General features: G+C 35.7%; 1 protein-coding gene and 1 long non-coding RNA gene across 8 annotated transcripts in view; one reads left to right on the forward strand and one right to left on the reverse strand.

Annotated features, from left to right (window-relative positions):
• Positions 1 to 27,139, reverse strand: part of wnk4a (WNK lysine deficient protein kinase 4a) — a 128,656-nt gene that overhangs the window by 82,468 nt on the left and 19,049 nt on the right. The window contains exon 2 of one of the 7 annotated variants that reach the window (XM_087275648.1): positions 4,534 to 4,565. The exons of the other annotated variants lie outside the window; for them this stretch is intronic. The gene's annotated coding sequence lies outside the window, so the exon portion shown is untranslated. The remainder of the gene's footprint in view (positions 1 to 4,533; positions 4,566 to 27,139) is intronic. 7 annotated transcript variants of the gene reach the window in all.
• On the forward strand, positions 20,737 to 26,960 carry LOC147834374 (uncharacterized). The gene is made up of 3 exons (XR_015503805.1): positions 20,737 to 23,875; positions 25,048 to 26,033; positions 26,069 to 26,960. It is a non-coding gene; the product is annotated as an uncharacterized LOC147834374 (long non-coding RNA).

Genomic DNA, 27,139 nt, shown 5'->3' on the forward strand with positions numbered 1-27,139 from the left:
GCACAACTGGAGTAACTACAGCAGTCGCGATCATCTGATCTTATATGAAGCAAGAGATCACGATGACATATGATGATGTGTGCAGGTGTTGTAGTGCTGTCCCATTTCTTAGGGGTACATTTTAAAGCCCTTTCCCTTCATACTCTGTTTCAAAGGCAAAGGGGAAGAGGAAGGGTTAGGTGTACAAAAATACAATTGGGATAGGGCCTTTATTACTTGGTCACTTCAGACCCTAAACATATTGTTGTGAACAAGTGCTGTGAACAATGGCAACATTAAACAGTGGAAAATGCTTAATATTTTTTTGAATGTGTTGCAAGAACTCGAATTGGAATACGCATTTATTAAAAAATAAAAATAAATAAATAAATAAAAATAAAATAAAATTAAATTAAATTAAATTAAATTAAATTAAATTAATTAAATTAAATTAAAATTAAATTAAATTAAATTAAATTAAATTAAATTAAATTAAATTAAATTAAATTAAATTAAATTAAATTAAATTAAATTAAATTAAAATCTTGAGGAACACATTAAATAATGTTGTTGTTTTTTTGTCTGCTCTGAAATACAAGTCAAAGTAAATTTAGAAAAAACACTACTTTTTTTGTTTTATTTTATTTTATTTTTATTACTTTTTTTTCATACTGTCCCAACTTCTGATCTGGGGTTGTACTAAAACTGATGGAAAATAAAAAGTTGCCATATTCTAGGCTGATACGGCGAGAAATTATACTTTCATTCTGGGGTGATAATCAAGGAAATTTACAAAGGCTGTAAAATAAGTCAATTAAAAAAATTACAGGAGTGTTCCTTTAAGAGTCACATTGTCTTTTTTGGTTCATTTTGATGTGTGTGGTCTGACTGTGCTCATATTTCAATCAAACTTACCTCAGTGCTTGTTTGTTGTGCATCAGGGTTTGGATGGCGGCATTTAAGTTAACACAGAGCAATTGCGTTTGTTGTTATTCAAACCAAATTCTGTGGCTTAAATCTGACCTGCTGTAACACCATCCACAACATATCTCAATAGAGAAATGTTGCTAAATGCAGCGCAACAGAAGGAGAATCATGGTTAAAAAAAATCAATAGAAGAGCACATTTTGTTCCAGTAGGAAACATCCGCTATTTGTCTGCCAGCAGCACAAGTTAAGTGTGAAGGAAGATGCAATTATAGGTTAATTATTCCCCAACTTCCACAGACGGAAAGTATACAACTGCCTCATGGGTTACAATAAAGATGAGCTTAATTTGTGATAATGACTAACCTTTTCAGCCTGAGGACGGTAGCTGTGTTTGTGTTCATGCATACTGTGTGACAATGTTCTCATTGTTCTTCTAAACAGCATCGATTTCAGCAGCAGCAGGCTGAGTCACGTTTGTGATTCCTCGAAATTAAAGAAACTCTAGATGTCAATCTATATCTATACGCTGTCAAATAATTCTTGCCTCTTTCTTTTTCTAGTCATCTCAACTTATATCAATCAAACTGACTAAAAATATCAAGTTTAACGTGTAGTTAATGTAGTTGAAAAAAAAATTTAGGAGCCATATGTGAGAATGTTCAACCTCCTTTAGTGGACTTTGCTATTCTGGGTGCTACCAGAAGCCCTGAGTTTGTAGCGAGACAGAAGGTTGGTAAGATAACACTAGCACCTAAAAAGAGCAAACATGTATTTTTGGGGACTTTAGGGTACTAATATGGACTCTTTTGTAAAGGAGTCAAAGTTAATAAGTCATAAAACATTTGTAGACATGACTTTTTGACAGTTTTTTCAGTGTAGCTCTCTGCTCATTTACCCATAAGCCCTGCACTGACACAGACACACACTAAAGTGCCAGTTACACTAGTGTGTTTATGTTATGGCTGCACGACATTGCGATATTTGGCTTTACTATGATATATGTTAAGATATGAATATAATTTCCCCAGATTGACTTCTAACTCTGTTTGAAAATAATTCACAATTTTACATTGATTGTGATGAATTTGTAGTGGAGTGATATCAATTCCATGCATAAATTATTCAAAAGGAACAAAAGTATATCATTCGTTGCTGTGCATAATTGGATAAATGCAGGATAAAGCATGTAAAAACACCGTCTGGATATTTTCATTAGGCTTTTTAACGAAGCATTTTATTTTATAAATGTGTTGTGACCTAAATATACGTTTAAATTATACAACATAAATAATATAATCAAAATAAAACAAAAGCAGTTAAAGTAAAATGATTAATTAAAATAAAAAAAAAATTAAACTGAAAATCTTGGAAAAAATAGTTAAAATATCCAAAATAAAATAAAAATCTGTAAATTAGCAGTTTTACACATTTTAAGTTTTTATTTTTCCCTGTACATTTATGTTATATATATATATATATATATATATATATATATATATATATATATATATATATATATATATATATATATATATATATATATATATATATATATATATATATATATATATATATATATATATTTTTTTTTTTTTTTTTTTTTTTTTTAATTGCATTATGGGATATTTTTAACTTTGACAAATTCCAGAAGGTGACGTTTATGAACATTTTTAATAGATTAAAGTGCCATACTTTCTGGGTTGGTGTTGTATATTTTGCTAGAAAAACCTTGTAATAAACTTCTGTTTATCTCTTTCTGTTTTTTACAGACTTATTTCTCTCTATATTTACTATTTCTAACACATTATATTATTTCAAACTACTAAAATGTCAATAAAAGTCACTTTTTTAAGCTGTAGAGTTGAACTTTCAACATTAAAAGTCGACAGAGCAGTGATCAACATCAAACACTTCTGAATCCCAAAATCTGAAAACAATTAATTAAAAAATATTTTTACAATGTCTGGAGGCAAAAAAAGACTAATAATAAAACTAATATTTATATTTTCACACACTATGTTCTGCTCAAAAAGATGCAAAAATCATAAAATAAATTAAGGTTAAAATTACATTAAATTTAAAAATAAAATGTCAGGTTTGTAATCAGAATCAGAATGTACATTAAGCAGATACAAACTAATATTTGAATCAGATTACAATGTTTAAAGTACATCAGAACAGAGTTGCAATTGGATTCAATTCAGATCGACAAAAAAGTAGTCTCTATACACAAGCAGTACATTTACAAAAGAGTCCATATTAGTACCTCAAAAAAGTCTCAAAAAAATTCAGCAAGTACACTTTAGCTCTTTTTAGGTACCAATATTATCTAACCAACCTTCTGTCTCACTACAATTCAACCCGCTCTTTAAGATCTCAAAACTCTTTTGGTAGAATAGCAAAGTCCACTAAAGGAGGTCGAGAGTTCTCATATATGGCTCCTAACTTTGGAATAGCCTTCCTGGATTAATCATTAGTTTAATAAATTAACCGAGACCAAAACAATGAGATGAAATATAATTTTGATCATAACACAGAGAGAGACATTACAAAGGCCTTTTTAAGACCCTTTTATGCATAAATCAGCAACTTTTGCACAACAAATTGACATAAATAGGTGCATGTAAACAGAGTCTCTGTACACATAGCATTACTCATACATAAGAATCCGTCTTAGTACCTCAGAAAGTCTCTAAAAAATTCAGCAGGTACACTTTTTCTCTTTTTAGGTACTAGTATTATCTACCAACCTTCTATCTCGCTAAATTCCAACCTGCTCTTTTAGATCTTAAAACTCAGGGCTTCTGGTAGTACCTAGAATAGCAGAGTCCACTAAAGGAGGTTAAGCGTTCTCATATATGGCTCCCAAATTTTGTTAAAGTCTTCCTGATCATGTCTATGGCTCAGAACCCCTCTCTAAGTTCAAAACTAGACTAAAAAACTTTAGTAGAGCATTTAGTAAAGATCTTCATAGCACAGCATATATTTTCCTTTGTAGTGACAGCTCTCGTATCTTTATTTCTGACAGTGTAACAAAACTTGCGCATTTTAAAATGAACGCATTAGTGTGAACAGCACCTAAAAGAGAATCTGTGTTGGGTCACGAGCGATGAGGGGTTTATTAAGGTCACAATGTGATACGGGAACACCTGCAGGCAGCAAACAGCCCATAAACACACAGCAGGGCATTAGATCATGCGCATGACAGCTGGAATCCACAAGATTCAACCCAAGCTGGAAATCACTCAAATGATTGATTACAGCAGAAGAATGCTGACAGTCGACTATATATAGCAAATACAGGTCATAGACGAGAAGGGGTTTCAAGCATCAAAACAGTATAGGTGTAAATCAGCTTCATAGCCCTTTTATCTTAACCTATTTGTGGAATTCTGTTTGTTTTATACCAAACTACTTGTGTTTTTCTGTAATGAAGATTAATATCAGATTTTGCTGCTCAAGTACACTTAGAAAACAACAAATTTATGATAATAATTTTAAATCATTTTCAAGTAAGTTACTCCTATGCATTGTGAGCACTGTTATAACATCTTTAAATGTGCTGTGTTACTGATTTAAAGGGATAGTTCACCCAAAAATGAAAATTCTGTCATCATTTACTCACCCTTTACCAGTTTCAGAACAGAGTTTCCAATCCTGTTGAACACACACACACACAAAAAAAATGTTGGAAACCTGTAACCATTGACTTCCATAGCATTTGTTTTTCCTACTTTATCAGTCAGTGGTTACAGGTTTCTTTTGTGTTCAAGAGAAGAAAGAAATTCATGACTGTTTGGAATTAGGAGAGTAAATAGTGAGTAAGTTTCATTTTTGGGTGAACTATCCCTTTAAATAAGAACATCCATCTTTTATTTCTAGTTGTTTTTTTGGGTAGAATCTAATCCAGGTGTGTTTTGATGATGTTCACCTCAGTTATATTATATCAGGAGGAGTGTCTCATTTCTCCGGATGGGTTTGGTTTCAGTGTATTTATTGTACAGTATTCATTAAGTGGATCTTGACTGCACAAAATGTTCCTCATCTTTGTGTGTGTGTGCGTGTGTGTGTGTTTCTGTGCATATCTGTGTATCCTTGACCTTGTGGGGACATATTTTTGATCCTTGTGTGAAAAACAGCGAATAAATCTCATTGAATAAAGTATTTCAAAAATGAACTAGAACCTAAAGTTCATTGATAAACTTTGATGTTGGCTTGAGAAAGCCAACGTGACTGCGCTAGGACTGGGAATGGCAGTTGGCAGGAAGCACGGCGGCTAAGTGGTTGCTAGGCAGTTGCTAAAACAATTATGGCATTGTTAGGTGGTTGCTAAGCAGTTGCTAAATGGCAATGCTTGTGTACATGTTTGATCAAATGCTAATACTTAGTAGGCATTTCTAGCATATGTTATTTCATTTAGATAATCATTCATAGCATGTAGCTAATCGTTATTAGCACTTGGCTTCCATTATCACTGTTACCATGCATAATACACAGGAAGTCCCATTTGCTAGCATGAGTCAAACAAGCCAATGCCCTGGGGCCTCATGTACGAAGACTTGCGTGGAAATCTTACTAAAACATTGCGTACGCACGAAGCTGTAAATGTGCGTACGCAGAAAAAAATTCAGATGTATGAAACACTGCGTACGCCGAATCTCACGCATATTCTTTTGTACATCTGAATGAACGTGAAACTGAGCGCAACATGCACGAGCACAAAACCCCTCCCTGCCTCCTCCCCCCTATGAATATGCTAATGACTATGCTAATGGCAAAACCCAACGAAAAAGCAACGGCAAAATCAAGCAAAAAGAGAAACTTTGAACAGAATGTGAATTGGAGGTGCTGCTTTCGGAGGTAGACCGGAGAAAAGCGGTGTTATTTGCAAGTTTGTTCTCCGGAATTAACAACAAAAGAAAAAAATAGAGTGGGAGAGTTTAGCTGATGCGGTCAACACAGTCGGGTCTGAACATCGCACTGAGTGCATTAAATAAAAAAAAAAAGAAATAGTGTGGTTTATATCTGTAAACTGTTGAAGCACGCTAAACAGTCTCAGTGGCGCGCTCGTAAGACTCATGTGATCATAAATTGATACGTTCGAGCATGAACTCGGCTCGAATCCAGCGTCTGATGTACTCTTTCTTGTTTTTTCCCCCGCTACATATCAGATTTTGCCAACTATTTATCACGAGAAAGACAAGTAGGAATCATCAATAAGTTCATATCAATAAGCATCATATTTTATTTGCACATTTATTGAATGGAAATGTTTCTGATTCACACATGCAAATTCATCTTCAGTTCAGATAGTGTCTTTATAGCAATGTGCGTGCGGTAGATCGCTCAGATTACATTGGGAAAACAGGCGACTGCTGCAAATTGTGCTTAAATGTTTAGCTGGTCAAATGTATGGTATGGAAACCTTATATACCTGCTGAACCCGTCTCATACAGCTGCCATTGCAAGGCTCAGACACTTTGTAGAGAGGAATTTAACACAACTGCCTCTAGGAGTCGCCAATGGAAATAAAACAGACACGCACAAAAAATGTGCGTACGCCTGCCAGAAAGCTGCCGTGAAGGTGCGCACATTCCCACGTTCAGTTCATTGTTAGTAAATCCAAACGTGAGCGATTCTGAGCGTGAAACCTGGCGTACGCAAAGTTTTTGTGCGTACGCAGCGTTGATACATGAGGCCCCTGGTCCCTACGATGTTCTGATGTAGAGATATTGCTATTTTTAAATGGTTGCTAGGTTATACTGTTTTATTGCTATGGGTACAGGTTAGTGATGATACATCAAAGCTTCTTGGCAATATGAGTGATCTTAATCAACCCCGATGTTTCTATGACAGTCTTTATGAGTGTCAAAAACTGGACTTGAACATTATGTATTCCTGGTGTTGGGTTGCGGCTGGAAGGACATTCGCTGTGTAAAACAAGTGCTGGATAAGTTGGCGGTTCATTCCGTTGTGGCGACCCCTGATTAATAAAGGGACTAAGGGAATGAACATTATGTAAAAATGGCTTGCCGTATTTTTTTTTAAATGCAATGCTTAATAAGTGTGAAAGTGATACATGCAAAAATGGCTTGCCATCAGTAAAAAATATGGAGTTTAAGTCAAAAATGGCTTGCCATATTTTGAGAAAAATAATGCTTAAAAATTATTTATTGGAAAACTATAAGTCTGATAAACCTTAAAGATAAAGCAACAAAATCTAACGCATCTAAATACAGCTTTTGGCCAAATTTGGGGCTTGTATAATTCTTTTATATGCTCGGCTCGGATTATAAAAATTGAATAGTTAACATTTTTTATTAAAAAAACAAAAAGTCTTACAGGCATAAGGAGATATAGCAACAATCTTGAATGTAGAAGGCACATTTTGACCACATTTGGGCCTTGTGGCATGAACGGCCTAGGAGGAGATACGTTTGTTTTCAAGGACAGAGTAGTATAACAGTATGTTGGCTTTCTCAAGCCAACATAATAAATATAATGGAACTTTTTACCTGTAAGGGTTTGGTTTAGGGGTTGAGTACTGTACAGTGTAAAAATCAGTGGGAAGTCCTCATAAAGAAAACTGTACAGGTGTGTGCGTGCATGTGTGCGTGGAGAAACACTTCACTGACCTTCGATGGATCTCGGAAGTATTTTTTTCCCAGTCATTTTATTAATAGGTTTAACACATTATTAACCGGGACCAAAAGTCTATGTACACATAGCAGTACTTTTACAAAAGAGTCCATATTAGTACCTCAAAGATGTGCCTCACCAACTTTCTGTCTCACTAAAATCCAACTGGCTATTTAAAATCTCAAAACTCAGAGCTTGTATAGTACCCAGAATAGCCAAGTCCACTAAAAGAGGTTGAGCGTTCTCATATATGGCCCCTAAACTTTGGAATTGCCTTCATCCTTTATCAATAGGTTTAACATTATTAGCAGGGACCAAAACAGAGAGAGAGACATTGCAAAGGCCGTTTACGAGTCTTTTAAGAGCAAATTAATTACTCTTCCCATAAAAGCACAACAAATGTTGCACAAAAATACTGTATATTATAAAACAATTGACTAATGTAGAAAACCAATACTTCAAAATATTCATATGAAGTTTGTTCAAGAGCTCTAGTTCAAAACAGATGAATTTATGTGATTAAAAAATCTGATCCTGTCACAGACTATTGCAAAAATCCATGCATGATTGACAGTTTTCAGAATCAGCAGATTAATTTTTTTTGTGGCAAGTCTAAAGTCATGAAGGTGACACTCCAGCTAGGTCTCACATGTGTTAAACTGTACTTACAGAACTCTTTGTAATGTATATTATTTTTAATCCAAGATAAATTATTTATAACATTCATTCATTCATTTTTGGCTTAGTCCCTTTTATATATAATAAAATTCATGATATGATTTCACAATGCTGCCGTTTGTACTGTAGGTTTGATCAAATGAATGCAGCCTTGGAGACTTTTTTCCCCACGTCAGCAGTTATTATGACTGTACCTTGTTCTGGAAACACTGGTGAATGACTGGTATCGCGCTCTCAAACAAGAGCTGATAGTGTTGCTATTTAAAAGAGCAGCAGCAGAGACACATGCTGAGAGAGAAACTGATAATGACCAGCACATAGAGAGAGAGAGAGAAAGACAGAGAGGAAGATGACTTTAAAGCAGAGAGGTTAACACAATATAGATACAAGAATTTATATAGCACCTATAGTTGAAGATAAAATGATTAGCTCCTCTGAAGAAAACAAAATATGTGCTGTTTAACAGGCAAAGGAGCATTTTTAGAGTATCTAATATGATATTTTTCATCTAAAGAAAATCTTATTTGTTTTAGTTTGGCTGGAATATTATATTATTATATTATAATATTATTAGCACCCTAAAAATTCAGTTTTTGTATGATTGACAAACTTAATTTGAAAATGTTAGTAAGACTACTGAAATCGTCACTTCACTTCAGATCAGATCTGTTTATCTTCACTGTGCCATTTTATTTTAATAATCAAAATAAATGTAGGGGATTTTTGCATTTAACGTCACGGATCTCCATGAAAACAGCAGATCCAAAAGACTTTGTACAGTTTGATTAGTGATGGTGTTCATTTCATGCTACTTTATGAAGCGCAGAAATGCCTTACATCAGTGTCAGAGGAGTGTTTGCTCTCTTAGCCTTGATGTTTATCATTTAATTTAAATATTTGCAATGTGATATTATCTGAACACATCCTGCAGCCCTAGTTATTAGTCATTTAAAGGCAATTTCTTTAAGATATCAGCATTCTTTTCAATGTTTTATGCAGACCACACAGCTTGTACTTGGACTCGACTCGTGGGATTGTTTTTTTTACTCACAAATTTTGTTATTAAGCAAGCGAGCAAACAACACTTTAATAAGTGGATGAGAATACTACACAGATAAATAAGTTACATACAATTATGCATTTTTAATTTGACTGCATTAATCTTAAAATAATTTTTTGAGCATAACAAGTTTTAAACCCAAAAGCTTTCTGGAAATTTGGTCAAAACTCAACCGAGTTGCAACCCAGGCTCATTACTGATATGTACCCCTGTATACATTTCTAGAGAGCGCCAAATGCGTCCCGGGAGCTACGTTTTGTTTGCAGTTTTAGTTTTTGAGAATTCGCCGCAGGCTTTTCAGATCTCAAATTTCTCTCGCGAGAGGCATTCACGCCTGCTGTTCTCACGCTAATCCACCAGAGGCCGCTGTCGACTGACTGACTGACAGATTTTTTGCCTTTTGTTTTTGTTTGTTTTTTAGAACCGTTCTTTGCCGGTCTCGAACCCTGTAATCACAGTCAACTCCTCTCTGTGTCTCAAATCCACTGACGTACGCATCGAGCCACTGGTCAGCTGGTAAGCACGAAAAGGAACGGCATCACACCGCCCCGTAGCGTTAATTTTAAAGACGAAATGCACCCATACGTACCTCTGGCTACATAATTTGTGATCTCCAAAAATGTATACGGGGGTATGTTTTCACAATGAGCCCTGTGTTGCTATTTTACTAATTTATGTTGAATTGAAAATTTAAAATGTAAAGAATTTTTTTTTATTTACTTTTGAAATCGAATTATTATTATCAATTTATTTCTAACGAATTTAAAAGGCATTTAAAACAATCTGAACATGAACACAAATTCATTCATTCATTTTCTTGTCGGCTTAGTCCCTTTATTAATCCAGGGTCGCCACAGCAGAATGAACCGCCAACTTATCCAACACATTTTTACGCAGCGGATTGTAATTTATTTTTGTAGTGTAATAAAAGGATTCTCTCATATATTGTTATATTCAATTCAATTCAATTCAGCTTTATTTGTATAGCGCTTTTACAATGTAGATTGTGTCAAAGCAGCTTCACATAAATGGTCATAGTAACTGGAACAGTGTGGTTCAGGTTTAAGTGTTTAAGTTCAGTTCAGTTCAGTTTAGCTCAGTTCAGTGTGATTTAATCATTACTGAGAGTTCAAACACTGAAGAGCAAATTCATCGATGCGTAGCTCTACCAATCCTGAACCATGCGAGGCAGTGGCGACAGCGGAGAGGGAAAAAAAACTTCACCTGATGGGATAAAAGTTTCTTATAATTTTAAAACAAAGTGTCATGATTGTATTTGAACAACTGTTTGTGCAGGGTTTCTGCAGGTTTCACCAAGTCAAATTTAAGACTTTTTAAAGACCTATTTAAGACCAATATGAATGAAGTTTTAGGCTTATACAGGGCTAAATGCCAAGGATTTTAATGAATATACCAGTTGGAATTTATTTATTTTTTTGTAAAATTTATTGTAATTTAATACATGTAATAATACAATAATAATAATTCATTAATAAAAAATCTAGGTCAGCTCAGTGTCCTCAGCAGTAAATGAATGGAGAATGTTTAAACAAATGTTACTGTAAGTAATTAAAACATTATGGTAAATAGAGTTAAAAATGATATTTTTATTGTTTTTTAAATATTTATATTAATTATATTAATATTTTCAATTTAATTAAAATGTAGCTTTTGAGATTTAAGACTTTTTAAGACCCTGCGGACACCCTGTTAAAAATTGTTATGCTGATCACATCATTTAGAAAATTACTGATAAAAAAAAGCTTAAATTTTTTCTGCTTAAAAACGTTCAACTTAAATTCTAATAATGCTGATTATTGAGTTTATGATGCATTTATTAACATTACATGTAATTGTAAACATTTTTAAAAACCTTAATTGAAATTATCTCTTTCTAAATTATGCTGAATATATAATTTGTAATTAAGATAATAAATAAAATGTAATTAAATTGAATATTTTATTTATTCATTCATTTTCCTTCAGCTTAGTCCCTTATTTATCAGAGGTCGCCACAGCGGAATGAACCGACAACTATTCCAGCACATGTTTTACGCAGCGGATGCCCTTCTAGCCCCAACCCAGTACTGGAAAACACCCATGCACTCTCACAGTCACACACACTACAGCCAAGTTAGTTAATTCAATTCACTTATAGCGCATGTGTTTGGGGAAACCGGAGCACCCGGAGGAAATCCACACCAACACGGGGAGAACATGCAAACTCCACACAGAAACGCCAACTGACTGAGCTGGAACTCAAACCAGCGACCTTCTTGCTGTGAGGCAACAGTGCTAACCACTGGACATGGGTCTGGCTGCAGACCTGGTGCAGTGCAATCTGGGCTGCATCCAGTGCTTTTTAATGGGCTCACCTAACCCCACCCCTAACCCTACCCGTCACAGTGATGTCACTAGCTTCATTTGAGTGCATTGTGTCTGACATTGCATCGCTGAGTGATGCAGTCTCAGCTAGCATCATAAAGGCTGTATCCAGATACTATTGAACCATTAAGCCACCATGCCACCCCTAAATGTAATACTTTTAACATAACAAAAATAACTTTCCACTTAAATTGTCAGGGTGATGATATTTTAATTGAATTAAAAACTTTTTTTTACCTCAAATATTTCCACGATATTATTTTTATATATTGCCCAACAACACTATAACACCCGAAGTTGCACAGGAATTCAAAATAAAAGCACTTTTACAAGTGATCACAGACATCTAAACCCGCTCTTCATGTGTTCAGAGTTATTTGTAAAGTGTTACTCTGATATCAAACCCATCTGGAGAAGATTATTAAACAGAGCAATAATGAAAATATCCCATCAGAGCTCCTAATACCTTCCAGCGGTGTCTAACATTGCAAATAACGCAATCGGACACGAGACTGAAGCAGATTCAGTCAGAAAGCAACAGGATAGCAGCTGGTTTAATGTCCCCCAGCATGAGACAGAGAGAGCTGTGTGGTACAGGACGTCCCGTTGGGCTCTATTACCTGCCCAGAGTCACTTTCACAACACACAACAGGCTTGTTCTTGCACAGAGTCATCCTAATGAAGAGTCAACTTTAAGTGCACTGCAATAACATGCTTTTCTTACAGCTTTTTAAATTGTTTAATCAAGAGGCACTTTTGAGAAGAAAAAAAAAAACGTCTTGATTCCAGAAATAATAAATCTCATTTAAGTGAGTTTTTCCTTAAAACAAGCTAAATAATTTGCTAAATATTTGTATTTTAATGCAAAAACGAGATTATTTTGTATTGATTATAGGGTTGGGCGATGTCCATCAATTTGGCATCGTACGATGTCTAATGTGAAACATCGCGATGGACGATGACATCGTCATCATGTGAAAAGCAGGTGGGGTTTGAGACTGCATGCGACGTGTCTGAAGAGCGAGAAGGGACCCGGGATTGAGAAGGGTGCGTGACTTATTTGAGGACCAGGAGGGAGACGCACAATTTCCGGGAGATTATCACTCGTTTGCGGGAATTATGAGTCCCGCAAATGTATAGAGACTCCCGGAACTTCAGACGGATGTCTGAATATCACGTTTAACCACTATAGTGAGACGCGATCCAGCAGTACATCCTTGATTAACTGTCCGACGTGCACTGCTCTCTTAAGTTTAGAGGAGCGCATGACAGTAGGTGCGTTCGACATGAAGCTCAGCTGCAGCCGGTGATCAACGAGATTAGCTGAGCGCAGGCGGGACTCAAAGTTGCTGCAGTCATGATGACCGATCACATGGCGTCATCATATTTTTTTTTTTGTTATTTTTATTTATAACAACAAAATATTTACAAATAAAACAGAATGCAGTCTCTACAAACTATAGTTCCTTTTTAAACAATAAGGGAGAATTATGAATAAAATATATAACAAATGCATGAGAGAAATAAGAGGAAATGAGAGGTTAATATAAACATAAAAACGAACAGGTCTATTAAATAAAAAGCAATAAGCATAAATTCTAGAAGTTAAACATCAATCTTTACGCTAATACTTCTTGTTTGAATATGCTAAAAAAGGGTTTACATACGTGTACATTTATAAATATAAAAATTTCCAATGTAAAAAGCAAAACAAGGTGTTTTGATTAGGTCTTAATAAATGAGATTATTTTGGATGATGAATGCATTTTCAAAAAGCATTTTAATCCAAAAAGATTGGTGTTGAGAAGAACATAAGGTTAAATAAGTGAGTGATGTAGAAGTTTCCCAGAAAGAGCAGGTCGCCTTTAAACTGCTAGACAGGAAATAAAATATATATTTATATTATAATCATAAAACCATTTGATAATTATTTAATAAAATAGTTCTTTAACTTAATTTGTTAAGAGAGCTTTAGGGTGGCAGGATCAATGATGATGATTTTCTTATTTCAAGTCTGTAAGACTTATTTGAGTCCATATTTAGGTTATTCACTAAAATATACACTAAAATACATCATTTAAATCGTTCATGGAGCTGAATGCAGTAAATAGTCTGTATAAAAAAGTTGAAAATAAACCTGTGCAAACAAGCTAACCTTTATAACCAGATTATTTAACAAAAGATGATACTGCAGTAAAATATTTGTAGTCTTTTAATAAACAAGATGTGTGCAAGATAGAGAGGGTGTGAAAAGTGAATTGTTTGTTTTGAAACTTTCGAATCGGAATTTGTCCAATTACAAACCCGAAATACACGTGTTTGTTGTCATGTGGTGAACTCGGCCAATCGTGTAATATCGGTGTCGTCATCAGAGCTCCTGCAGTCGCTCTTCAGAAGCTGCACGGTCTGAGTCTGCCGTCTGATCTCGGAGCGCTGTCGCGGTACTTTGATGCCACATGTGACAGTCACGTGGCGTCGGCGCAGCATCAATCCCGACAAGATTTCTAACCAGCATGCACCGCTTTAAGACAGATTTCGATCGATCTGCGCAGCGCTGCATAAAGTCGAACGCACCTAGTGTGTGGCTGTGTCTGTGTGTGTGTGTCTGTGTGGTCACATGATGTGCATTTTCAGCGGACAGAGGGCTGTTCAGAAATGCTAGGTAAAACACGGTGTGGATGTGGATCATTTTCATTCTAAAATGCCATTTTAACACTAAGATGTGCTAGTGTAAACCGGGCCTAAGTGTGTATTTTTCGCGAGCGGGTTTGCGACCGGGGTGTGACAGGGTGGAACATTGGCCATGTCGGCTCAGCATCGTGCTGTCTATAGGCCATCGGCGATGGATGATGGCATCGTCTATCGGCCCAACCCTAATTGATTCATTTGTATTGTACACTACCTGACAAAGGTCTTGTCGCCTATTCAAGTTTTAGGGACAACATTATTAACTTGACTTCTAGTTGATCATTTGGTATCAGAAGTGGCTTAAATGAAAGGTAAAGGCCTCTAGATTACGCTTATTTTATGCCATTTAAAAGGATTGAAGATCTGAAATATATAAGTGCACTTTTAATACAATTAAGTGTGATATTTTCTCACAGGAGTACCAAACTAAGAAACAAACATCTGTTTAACTGACATTAATGTGATAAGAGTAAACCCTTATTGACAGTTTTTGTTTGCATAAACATAATTTGCTGAATGTACGTGACTGTAGATCTAAACAGCCGTTTAGAGGTCATTTGCATGCGTCATTGGATATCAGCCCAAAAATGATGACGGATATGTCATTTCTATGCTTTGTTAGAAACAGTGTTGAGACTTGTATCTCAGGTAGGTCAAATGTTACTCATTATTTTCAACAAGAAGTCAAGTTGTTATTTGTTGTTCTTAAAACTTGAATAGTCAACATTTTTGTTAGTCAACTTTTGTCAGGTAGTGTACTATATATGAAAGCTTCTTGGAGACTAAATTTTCCCAAGTGTTGTTTAACAGAGCAAGGAAAAATTTCACAGTAATACTTTTTTTTTCTGATGAAAGTCTTATTTCTTTTAGTTAGCAAAAAATGCATGATACAAAGTGATAAATATAAATATGAATATAATATAAAGATACATATAAATATAACTAAATGATACAAACTGGTAAATATATATATATATATATATATATATATATATATATATATATATATATATATATATATATATATATATATATATATATATATATATACTCTATTAATAACAAATAACTAAGGTAGGATTTGTTATTAAAATAACTAAACTCTATTTATATATGTATTTATTATTATTTAATTTATTTATTTATGTATGTATTTATTTATTTATTTATTTATTTTTTTTTTTAAAGATTTGGCAGCCTATATAATAATAATAATCTATAAAAACTATTATTATTATTTTTTTATAATTACTTTTCCTTTAATTTGTTTCGTTTTTTTTTTTTTTTTTTAATGTTCTTTAGGCAGTGTATTTAGGGTTTGTTAAAGTGGGTTTTATATGTATAAAAAATTACAATCTTCTGTATAAATAATGTAATTTGTTCTTGGCATAAAAATAAAGGGGAAAAAACTGATATAGATATATATATATATCTATATATAGATATATATATCTATCTATATATATATATATATATATATATATATATATATATACTCTATTAATAACAAATAACTAAGGTATTTACATCCGAATCAGGTGAACGCTGTAGGAATTACAGCAGTTTGCATATGTGCTTCCCACTTGTTAAGGGGCCAAAAGTAATTGGACAATTGGCTTCTCAGCTGTCCCATGGCCAGATGTTAGTTATTCCCTCATTATCTTAAATACAATGAGCAGATTAAAGGTCTAGAGTTCATTTCAAGTGTGCTGTTTGCATTTGGAATCAGTTACTTTCAACTCTCAAGATGATACCCCATTCACACGGGGCGTTAGCGTCAACGCTTTCATTTTTTATGGGTGACGTCAAGTGTTGCCGAGTTGAATTGTGGGTCTGTCAGCGCTGCTTTGGCGGCATTGCTCACTGCAGATGTTGGGACATTCTCAACTTTTCAAATGTCAGCCAATCAGATCGTTGCATGCAAATACACCAGTGCAGACAGTGGTTGATTGCTAAATAATTTCATTGGCTGACGCTTCTATGACGATCGCATCTGACATGCCCTTGATCAAGCATTGACGCTGAAGTCCCGTGTGAATCTGTCGTAAATGCACAGCTACGCACAAGGCATGCGCTGTGGGTCCCGCCAGTCACTCGACGCAGATGTATAAATCAGGATTTAGACTCTACTATCTTCTCTAAAAGACAAGCTAAAGTCGGCACAATCCTCAATTTAATCAGCTTTATGATTCATGCTTACAAATTTAATTTATTCTACATTCAGTAGCTTTTAGTTACCCTTGTTTATTCTTTTGTTAATAAATACTCTATTACAATTATGTCTTCATTGTGTTGATAAGTCAGACGATCTCACTCACCCTTCAGATTTGGCCAGATAATAAACTCGCTTCAAAATTTGTATAATTAATTTTATACACAAAAATATGGTTTTAAAAATTTAACAAACGCTTAGGTCAATATTATTAACCACCTTAAGAAGGTATTTGTTTTGCAATGACTTGCCCACTTAAAATAATTTGCCAGGTTAACCTAATTAAACCTTTAAATTGCACTTTAAGATGAATAGTATCTAAGTACACTGAAACTAATTGTTCAAAGACGATTTCGTGGATCAACAATTTTTTTTTTTTAAGTTAAGGCGTTGTAAACAATTTATTTGGTCTGAATGTAAACAAACAAATTCAGTTGGACATTAACAAATTTAATAAGTTTGTTTAAATTCAACATATAAATAGTTTGCAACACTTTTGCAGACATAATTTTTTCAATGTAGTAAAATATTATGCACTGTGCACTATTTTTGTATAATCTAAAAAAACTATAATCTAAATCCCCAAGCACCACTGATTCAGCTCAAAATCTTCTTTAATGCTCTATTAAAGAACCAAAGTCATCATGGATGAACTGTAGATGAGTAAATCAAAACGAAAAAAATATTTTTAGGTGATCTTTCCCTTTAATAGCAGCAAAATATAAGCTTATTGAAGCAAAATCACAGTTACTACTTTAATAATAGCGAGAATTGTACCTTAAAACAAAGCGTGACCCAGAAAAAGCCTTTCTTTTCCTACCAATTCTAAGTTTATATTATACATTTGAGCTTACGATGGCTGGATCTTGGTTGGCCTTTGAGTTGAAAGTCAAGCAAGACGACAGAAAGTGTAACTCAGTGATGGATTTTGTGCTCCAAAATCAATGGAAAACACATTACTTTGATGATTTTTATGTGAGAAATGAAGCGCGAGTCGAGGGATGGAGAAAGCAGGAGCATCAGAGCACAAACCTTCAGACTGAGAACAAAGAATGAGTCCAGTCTGTTTCCAAAGCGATTGAGCTCTGCCAGAGGTCTAACTATCGCCTCATTGTGCTTTTTATGTCTCGAGGAAAACAGTGAGTCATTCCAGCTAATGAAAACACACCCGTACCCAGAAAATCAATAAATCTGAATGGAAATGGACCAAACAGATTGGCAGAAGGCAGCCCTTTTCTCCAAAGTGTAGGAAAATAGCGTGAATGAGAACACTGTTCTTCTTCTTTTTTCCACCCGGTTCATTTTGGCTGTATTTCTTTGTTGATTTTACTTAATCGAAGCATTAGCAGAGTTGTTTATTTCCATATTGTGAAGTAGTAATGTGAATGAATGATTTATCGAAGACATAGTGTTTAATCAAGATAGACAGGGCATGCAAAAAAAAAAAATACGGAGAAAATAAGCATTGAACACGTCATGTTTTTTCCAGGGATTAATATTTCTAAAGGAGATGCTGACATGGAATTGAAGCAGATTTTGGTAAAACCCTAAATGATCCAAACATAAAAATAAAACAAAACAAAAAAAATCTGAAAAAATTAGTTGTGTAATAATAATAAAATGACACTAGGAGACTGTGCTGAGCTACTGAAAGATATTTAATTCGTCATGTAGGAGCTTAAAGACGCCTCTAATATGGAGAATGAAGTCACATGCATTGCTCAGGTGTGAGTTCTTCACAGATTTCAACAGAATGTAAAAGTCTTAATGGTTCTGTGGGTCTCATCTATCAAATCTGAGCTTTATTTGGTATTTTCTATTGGATTCAATTCAAGTCACGTTTTTTTTATTTATATAAATCATAATTATGTGGAAAAAAAGTTAAAAAATCTAAATCAGAAATGAACAATAATGTAATGAACCCATTTAAGGGACTGTAGTAATTGAATTAATAACTCAATTTAACGATAACAATAAGGAGGTCTTTCACAAGTTTAGGTCAAAGGTAACACAGAAAAACTCCAGCTGTTAAAACTCAACCCATGAACCATGAAGTATGAATCTGTGCTTTATGACGTCCGTTACCTTCAGCTGCACAATGCACAATATCTTAAGTAAGTGTGTGTTCTGAATGTGCAGTTCTATTCTATTCTATTCTATTCTATTCTATTCTATTCTGGCTGAGTGATATAAGAAAACTATCATATCACTATAGAAGTGTCAATATAAATTTCATATTCTGACAATGATATTCATCACAATATAGCAGTGGTGTAAAGTAACAAATTACAAATACTCAAACTACTGTAATTGAGTAGTTTAAATTTACTGAGTAGTTTTAGGCTAGGTTTGGGTGATATTGACCAATTTGGCCAACACGGGCTCATTGTGGAAACGTAGTCCCGTGGACGTTTCTGGAGACCGCGGAATACGTCCCGGCGGGTACGTACGGCTGCAGTTTTTGTTTTTGCGAATCCGCAAGAGGCCACTGTTGTGCGCTTTTTCTCATCTCGAACGTCTCTCGCGGGCGCGAACTGTTCTCGCGTCAACCTGCAAGAGGCCCCTGTCCGACTGACCGGATGATTGACTGCGCGACCGGCCAATCGGCTGACCGCCCTCCTCTTTCCATCAACCCAACCAATTTCACCGATCGACCCGCCCGCCCGCTCGCTTCCCTGAACCCGAGCAACGGTTTACAAAAGCCGTCCAAAAAAATAAAAGCCCTGATTTTAAAAAAAAAATTTTTATCCCACCGCGTTTTCGGATTTCGCCGCGTTCTCGCCCTGTCACGAAACTCGTTCACTTAATTTTTGGGATTCTGTTTTTGTCTTACCTGATTGCTGGAACTGCTCTCCCCCGGACTTGAAACCGATCGCCGTGGTCGACTCCTCCTCTCTGCGTCTCTCGAGCCTGCCGACGTTACACGGTGAGCTGAGTGGACAAACGGATTGCAGCGGGAAAGCCCTCCACAAGGAGGTGAGCGGTCAGCCTGCGAACGCGAAAGGGGAACAGCGTCACACTGCCCCGCAGCGTTCGCTTGAAAAAAAATAAATGCAGCAGTACGTACCTCCCGGGACATATTCCGCTGTCTCCAGAAACGTCCGCGGGACTACGTTTTCAGAATGAGCTTGGGTTGAATTTGGCATTGTACGATGTCTAATGTGAAACATTGCGATGGAAGTGCCATCATTGTCGTAGGGCGGGGGGTGGGGGTGGTTGTTAAAAATCAATGAATTCATAGTGAATTAATTAACTGTAGCCTACCTTTTCACTACCTGACCCAAATGATCTTTGCTTTACCCATAAACCATAAATAAATAAAGGTACAAACAAATGACCACCTGTCAATCACTTTTTTTCTGCGGACTCTGGCATGAATGGGCAGTGATCTGAGTCGTTCTAATGGCTTATTCTCACAGCTGGTGGAGGAGACGAGAGATCGGTTGGAGTTCGCTATAGTGCATACATTTTCATTGTTTTCACTGCGAAATCCTCAAAGCATTTGCGGATTTAGGAGACATTTATGCGGTATGCATCTTTGCACCTAAAAAACGCCAAACGCAGCACTCGATTAAAACAGTTATGTGAACTTGCTGAGGTAAAGAAGTCCCCAATGCTTGCCACGCCTTTGTGGGGTTTGCAGGTAACAGCGTTTGACACTGAATCTACACATTTTAAGCGTGAGAGGTGCTGTATAATCCTTCATTTAATCCTCACGATGCTGTCAGCCGTGCAAGCGGCAGCTATATGTAACATTTACAACCCAAGTTCATTCTGGAAACGTAGTCCCGCGGATGTTTCTGGAGACCGTGATTTACGTGGCCGGAGGTACGTATGGCCGCGTTTAGTTTTTTTCGAGCGAACGCTGCAGGGTGGTGTGGCGCCGCTCCGCTCCTCCTCTCGCCGGCTGACGGCTCACCTCCGAGTGGAGGGCTTTCCCGCTGCAACCAGTTTGTCTGCTTAGCTCGCAGCGTTACGTTGGTGGAGCGAAGGCCCAGAGGAGGAGGAGCCGGCCACATGGACGACCGGGATTGACTCTGGGGAACAGCGGTTCCAAAAATCAGGTAAGATGTAAAACAGAATCCAAAAAATAAGGGCAAGAACGCGGCAAGATCCGAAAACGTGGTCGAAATCAAAGACGAGGGCTTTTGCTTTTTTTTTTTTTTCGGACGGCTTTTGCAAACCGTCGCTTGGGTTTAGGGAAGGAGGAGGAGGAGGAGGAAGAGGAGGGCGGCCGGGTCGGCTTTTCACGCAAAAACATCTCGGGCGCGAACGGGGCGCGCTCCCGAGAGGAGCCCGAGACGCGAAAAAGCGTGCATAGCGACCTCTCGCCGATCCGCGAAAACAAAAACTGCTCGATTACGTACCTCCCGGGACGTATTTCGTGGTCCGCAGAAACGTCCGCGGGGCTACGTTTCCACAATGAGCCCGGGTTGACAAATTACCTGGCATCAGCTTTCTACAGTGCAATACTCACTACTCTTGAGTACTTTTGAAAGGTCTACTTTTTTCTCATACTGTGAGTAATCTTCACAGCTGATACTTTTACTCTACTTGCACTACATTTTTAGGCAAGTAACGGTACTTTACTTTCCACCACTGCAATATAGTAAAATCAAATGTTTAACTGTAGATACTTGTAAGATGAGCCTATTTTCTCTGTAACAATGAAATGTCTTGAATTTTTTTTTCACTTAAATAAATGGATACTATATATGGCAAATTATGTCTTTTCTTCAACCAGTAAGTTTTTTTATGACTGGAAATTATTGACCAGCATTATTGTGGGGGAAGAAAAAATATATTTCTCAGCTTTTATTTACAGTCGAACATAAACTTTAAGTCAGAACTCGCCTGATTTTAAGGTTGATATATCCAGATGAAAAAGGGCCAAATCTATTTTTACATGTTTTAAGTATAGAGTTAACATTTACTCATTTATTATTACACTCAATTATTCATATAGTTATTTTCATCACTTTCTTCAGAACTTCAAGGTAAGTTTTTATTTTAAGAATGTACAGCAAAAAATTACTTATTCTTAAAAGTGAGTAAACCTGCTGCCTTAAAATAAAAGGTAGAATTATAAAAAATTAAGTTATGTCAACTTAACAGTTCCAAGTTTACTTTCTTTTTATTTAGGTAAAGCAACTTATCACTTTTTACAGTGTATTTTTCAAAACATTTTTGTCATGTTGAATTGATAGATGTCTAAAAAAATGGCATCTTTTAATTATTCTGACAAATAGTCATGTTATGCTCTAAAGGACAACCTTTACATTTGATATTTGGAACAATTGGTAAGAAATATCATGTAGCATGCTGTTTCTAATGCATATTGCTCTGCGTCATCAGAGGCTAAACTCTTAGACACATTTGCACAAGTGTACTTTCTGCATCTTTTTTTCTCCGGAATCAGCTGTAATCTCCCTATAGCAGTTGGCAGAGAACGTGCAGTCATATACACACAGCGTCACACCCTACATGACGAAATGCGCTGGTGAACATCACGCACAGCACGTCTCTCTATGCACGAAAAAAAGAATATATTTAGTCCAGCAGGCAAATGCTGATAAGACACCAGACGGCATTTTTGAAAGACCCTCTTCTTTTGCACTGATGGCATCAAACTCAAGGGGAAAAGTTTAATAAACTAAAGCCACTTACTAGTGACTAAGAAAGAGTTTAATCACTTTTAAAATAAGTAAAGTCAACTAGTTGTCTTTTTCAATGCATTCTTAATTAAAAAACTAACTTTGAAATACTAAAGAAAGTTAATTAATAATAGTTACATATGGATGAGCTTTTTTTTACTATACTTTTACATGCATTGTAAAACCCAAAAAGTTAAGGTAACTCAAACCATTTGAGGAAACCGATTGCAACAAACCTTTTAAGTTTAAAAACTAATCCTAATGAGTACTGTGAACTTAATACATTTGAGTAAACTAAGTAATCTGAGCACAATAAAGCCCAATAAGTGAAGAGAACTCAAACCAACTGAGTACTGTAAAACTCAATAAGTTCAGGCAACTCAAACTGTTTGAGGAAACCGATTGCAGCAAATCATTTGAGTTAAAAAAATGTATCTGTATGAGCACTGTAAACTTACTCCAGTTAAGTTGAAGTAATGAGGTATTTAATTAACTCATTACTTTCAACACTGAGTTCAAAACTCTTTTCAAATGAGTTAACTTTTAGTCAATTTTGAGTTACCTACACTCATTTCAGTTGATAAAGTTGACTGTTGGGTTTTACAGTGTGTGGATACGGTCAACCCTGAAATCAGGCAAATTTGGACTTAAAGTTTTTGTTCAAATGCAAATAAAAGCTGAGAAATATGTTTTAATTTGTTCACAATAACGCCTTTTGTACATCATCTTATTATCTTTTAAGAGAAGCCTGTGTCATTTCCGGTCAAAAACAACTTGCTGTTGAATTCAAGTAACTTTAAGTCAGAAGTTGCCAGGGATGTAAATAATTTTGGGCTTCCCAATATATACAGAAACTATATTGTACTATAACTATATTATATTTTGGGTCCCACTTTATATCAAGGGGCCTTAACTAATAAGTACTTGCACAGGAGTTAATAGTTTGTTACTTATTGTGTAAATACATGTATTTACTGTGTACTTATGCTTGATTAAATACATGTATGTAATTACATCTGTAACTAACTTTTGTAATTACATTTGTAAATACACTGTTGGCCATCCCTTACACCTTAACCCACCCTTAAACCTACCCACACCACCAAACCTGTTCATAACCCAACCTCTATTCCAACTCAAAAGCACCACAAGTGTTCTCAAATACATCATAAACACAGTAAGTACATTGTATTTATTTTTTGATGGAAGTACATAGTAGTTAAGGACACTTAATATAAAGTGGGACCCTATTATGCTGTATTGTGATAAATATATTGTCAGGATATGAAATTTATATCGAGACATTGTAATATGAGATTGTTGTCATATTGCCCAACTTGAATAGAACAGAATAGAACAGCACATTCAGAACACACACTTACTTATAACATGTAATTTTTGTACACTTTCTTTCAAAACAACTTCTTTTTTGACATGTATTTTTTTGTTAATGATATTTTATGTATAATGTTTCTGTTCGAAAATAGGCAAGGCAAGTTTATTTCTGTAGTACATTTCATACACAGTGGCAATTCAAAGTGCTTTACATAAACAGAAATAAAAGAGAAGAGTGTAAGAAAATAAAAACAAATAATAAGAATTATAAAAATAAGAATAAAAAACAGGTAAAACAGTCGGCGCCAATAGCCTAGTGCAGGGGTCGGCAACCCGCGGCTCTAGACCCGCATGCGGCTCTTTAGCGCTGCCCTAGTGGCTCCCTGGAACTTTTTCAAAAAATGTTTGAAAATGGATAACGATGAGGGAGGTAAATATATTTTTTGTTTTAATATGGTTTCTATAGGAGGACAAACAATCTTAACGTTTTCCAATGCTGTAAAAGTGTGTAGAATATTTAATTTCAACATTTCTGTCAACGAAGATTTGCGTCATAGCCTGCGACACACGTTTCTATCCGCAGGGCGGGATGCCAGGCAGGTAGCTGTTGTAAACAAACCGGCGGCTGTGTGATGCGCCATGGAGCGCAAGCTGTCTTTGCCAAAGATGTACAGTGGGGCACGCTTTCTCATTTTCCCTCCCTGAGAGAATTCAAAGAAGCCCATCCCGATCACTCACTCAACGGTGATTATTTACAAGGTGCGATCGTTGATATGCAAACTGCATTTGGGAGCAGATTTTGCGAATTGCGAAAGGAAAAAACGAGACTGTCTTTCCTTGACACACACCCCTGGAGATTGACCCTTCCTTGTTGAGCACATTCCCAGGAATGACTCGAGCTGATCTTAAAATGGAAATGGCAGGCTGCGTTGTATTGCACTGTTTGTTGCCCAGATAAGGGGCACGTTGTGCACGTTCATTTTGATGTTGTTTTTTTGAATCCTCAAAATAAAAAATAAAAAAACATTAAAAAAATCTGATTTCTTTATTGCATTTCTTTAATTTCATCAAAGCAAAACATAATGCAATAATATTGTAATGAAGTTAAACTTGAACATTAAACATAATTCATTAATATATAATGAAGTTAAACTTGAACGTTAAACATAATTCATTAATATACTGTAATTAAGTTAAACTTGAGACGGCATCGTACAACAGAGTAGTCACGTAGCGCGTCATTCTCTACAGGATGCACTGCAGGGAAATGAACATTTAATCATGAAGGCTCAGTATGTATTTGTAGCTAACAAATTCATTTTTATAGTATGCTAATATAGCTAATATAAATACATACAGCATGTGTTGCCATCATTATAAGGCTTATATAAGGCTTTGAATTTTTTGCGGCTCCAGACATATTTGTTTTTGTTTTTTTTGGTCCAATATGGCTCTTTCAACATTTTGGGTTGCCGACCCCTGGCCTAGTGGTTAGTGCGTCGACACATAGCATCGAGGTGCTCGCAGCGACCAGAGTTCGATTACCGTCTCAAGGTTCTTTGCTGATCCATCCCCTATCTCTGCTCCCCACACTTATATATTTCCTCTATATTCCTCTATATTTCCACTGTCCTATCAATAAAGGTGAAAACCCCTAAACAATAAAAAAATTAAAAAATAGATAAAACAGATAAAAATGTGTTAAAATAGGTTATAAGATAATGAAAAAGAAAAGCAAAACATAATAGTGCAATCTGTCGGACGCAGCACAGTGCTCATACAGTAAAGGCACAGCTAAACAGATGTGTTCTCAGTCTTAATTTGAATGTGCCTAATGTTGGAGCACATCTGATTATTTCTGGAAGCTGATTCCAGCAGCGAGGGACATAATGGCTGAAGGCAGATTCCCCCTGCTTAGACTGGACTTTTGGAACTTCTAGTTTATATGATCCTAAAGATCTAAGTGATCTGTTGGTTTTGTATTCAGTGAGCATACCTGTAATGTATTTAGGTCCTAGGCCATTTAGTGATTTACAGACAAGTAATAATACTTTAAAATCTATTCTGAATGTAACTGAGAGCCAGTGTAAAGACCTGAGGACAGGTGTGATGCGCTCTGATTTCCTGGTTGTGGTCAGAATCCTGGCCGCAGCGTTTTGGATGAGCTGCAACTGTCTGACTGTCTTTTTGGGAAGGCCTGTGAGGAGGCCGTTACAGTAATCCACCCTGTTGCTGATAAAAGCATGAACAAGTTTCTCTGAATCTTCACTGGAAACAAAGCATCTGATTTGTGCAATGTATTTGATATGATAGTATGCTGATTTACTAACTGCTTTGACATAATAAATATATAATAAATAAATAAAATCTAAGCGTACAAAGCACTTTACAGTATGCATGTTGAGAAGAACTTCAAAAAATGCCGTTTGTTCAAACTACTTATTAAAAATGAGCTAAAACAACACAATTCTTGAGTGTTTTGGGCACAACTTAATTGTTTTATGTTTAGTTCACATACATTTGTAAAAACTAATAAGTCATTCTTCATGTTGTCCCAATACCAATTGATTAAATTAACTTAATTGTTTTTACAAATGTCAGTGAATTGAAGATAAAACAATTAAGTTGCAAGAATTGAGTTTTTTCAGCTCATTTTAAATAAGTAGTTTGAACAAACCTCGACTGTACCATCACTGTTTATTAATTTTCCTTCTGTTTAGTCCCTTATTTATGAGGAGCCACCACAGCGGAATGAACCGGCAACTATTTCGCCATATGTTTTATGCAACGGATGCCCTTCCAGCTGCAAGCTGGTACTGGAAAACGCCCATACACTCTCACATTCATTCACACACACATACACTACAGCCAATTTAGTTGATCAATTCCTCTATAGCACATGTGTTTGGACTGTGGGGAAACCCACACCAACACTGGGAGAACGTGCAAACTCCACACAGAAATGTCAACTGACCCTGCCGGGATTTGAACTAGCGATCTTCTTGCTGTGGGGCGACAGTGATAACCACTGAGCCACCGTACCATCACTGTATCTTCAAAAATCAGAGCCTTTTGAGTTTTGATAATGCAATGCATAGAGAGAAATATACAGAACATTTTGACCAATAAATCAATCAGTCAATAAATAATCTGTTAAAATCTGTACTTTATAGAGCATATCTCACTTACAAAAAAAAGATTTATGTCAACAACTGATAAAAGCATTTCAAAGGATTGAAACTCAAAACAGACAACAGCTGAAGGCAACAATGTTCTGCTATTCAAACCCTCTATGAGCATGAAATCATTATCAAAGGGGTTCAATTACACCAAAATTCCTTTTAACTCTATTAAAATGAACAAAAACAACCCAGAACTGATGCCGTTCATTCCACTGCATCAGATACTAACGCAAGGAAGGCTTCGGGTTTAATATGAGTTATGTTTTATTGACAGCATTAGTGGCAAAATAAAGCAAACTTCAGCTGTTTCACTTCTAAAAACAGTACTTATGCAAATAATATATTATTATTAATATATTATTATGCAAAATACTTTACAAATATGTCATGTTTTCAGT

This window comes from Danio rerio, chromosome 12 (assembly GCF_052040795.2).
Source record: "Danio rerio strain M-AB ecotype USA chromosome 12, GRCz13ab, whole genome shotgun sequence".
Lineage (NCBI taxonomy): Eukaryota > Metazoa > Chordata > Actinopteri > Cypriniformes > Danionidae > Danio > Danio rerio.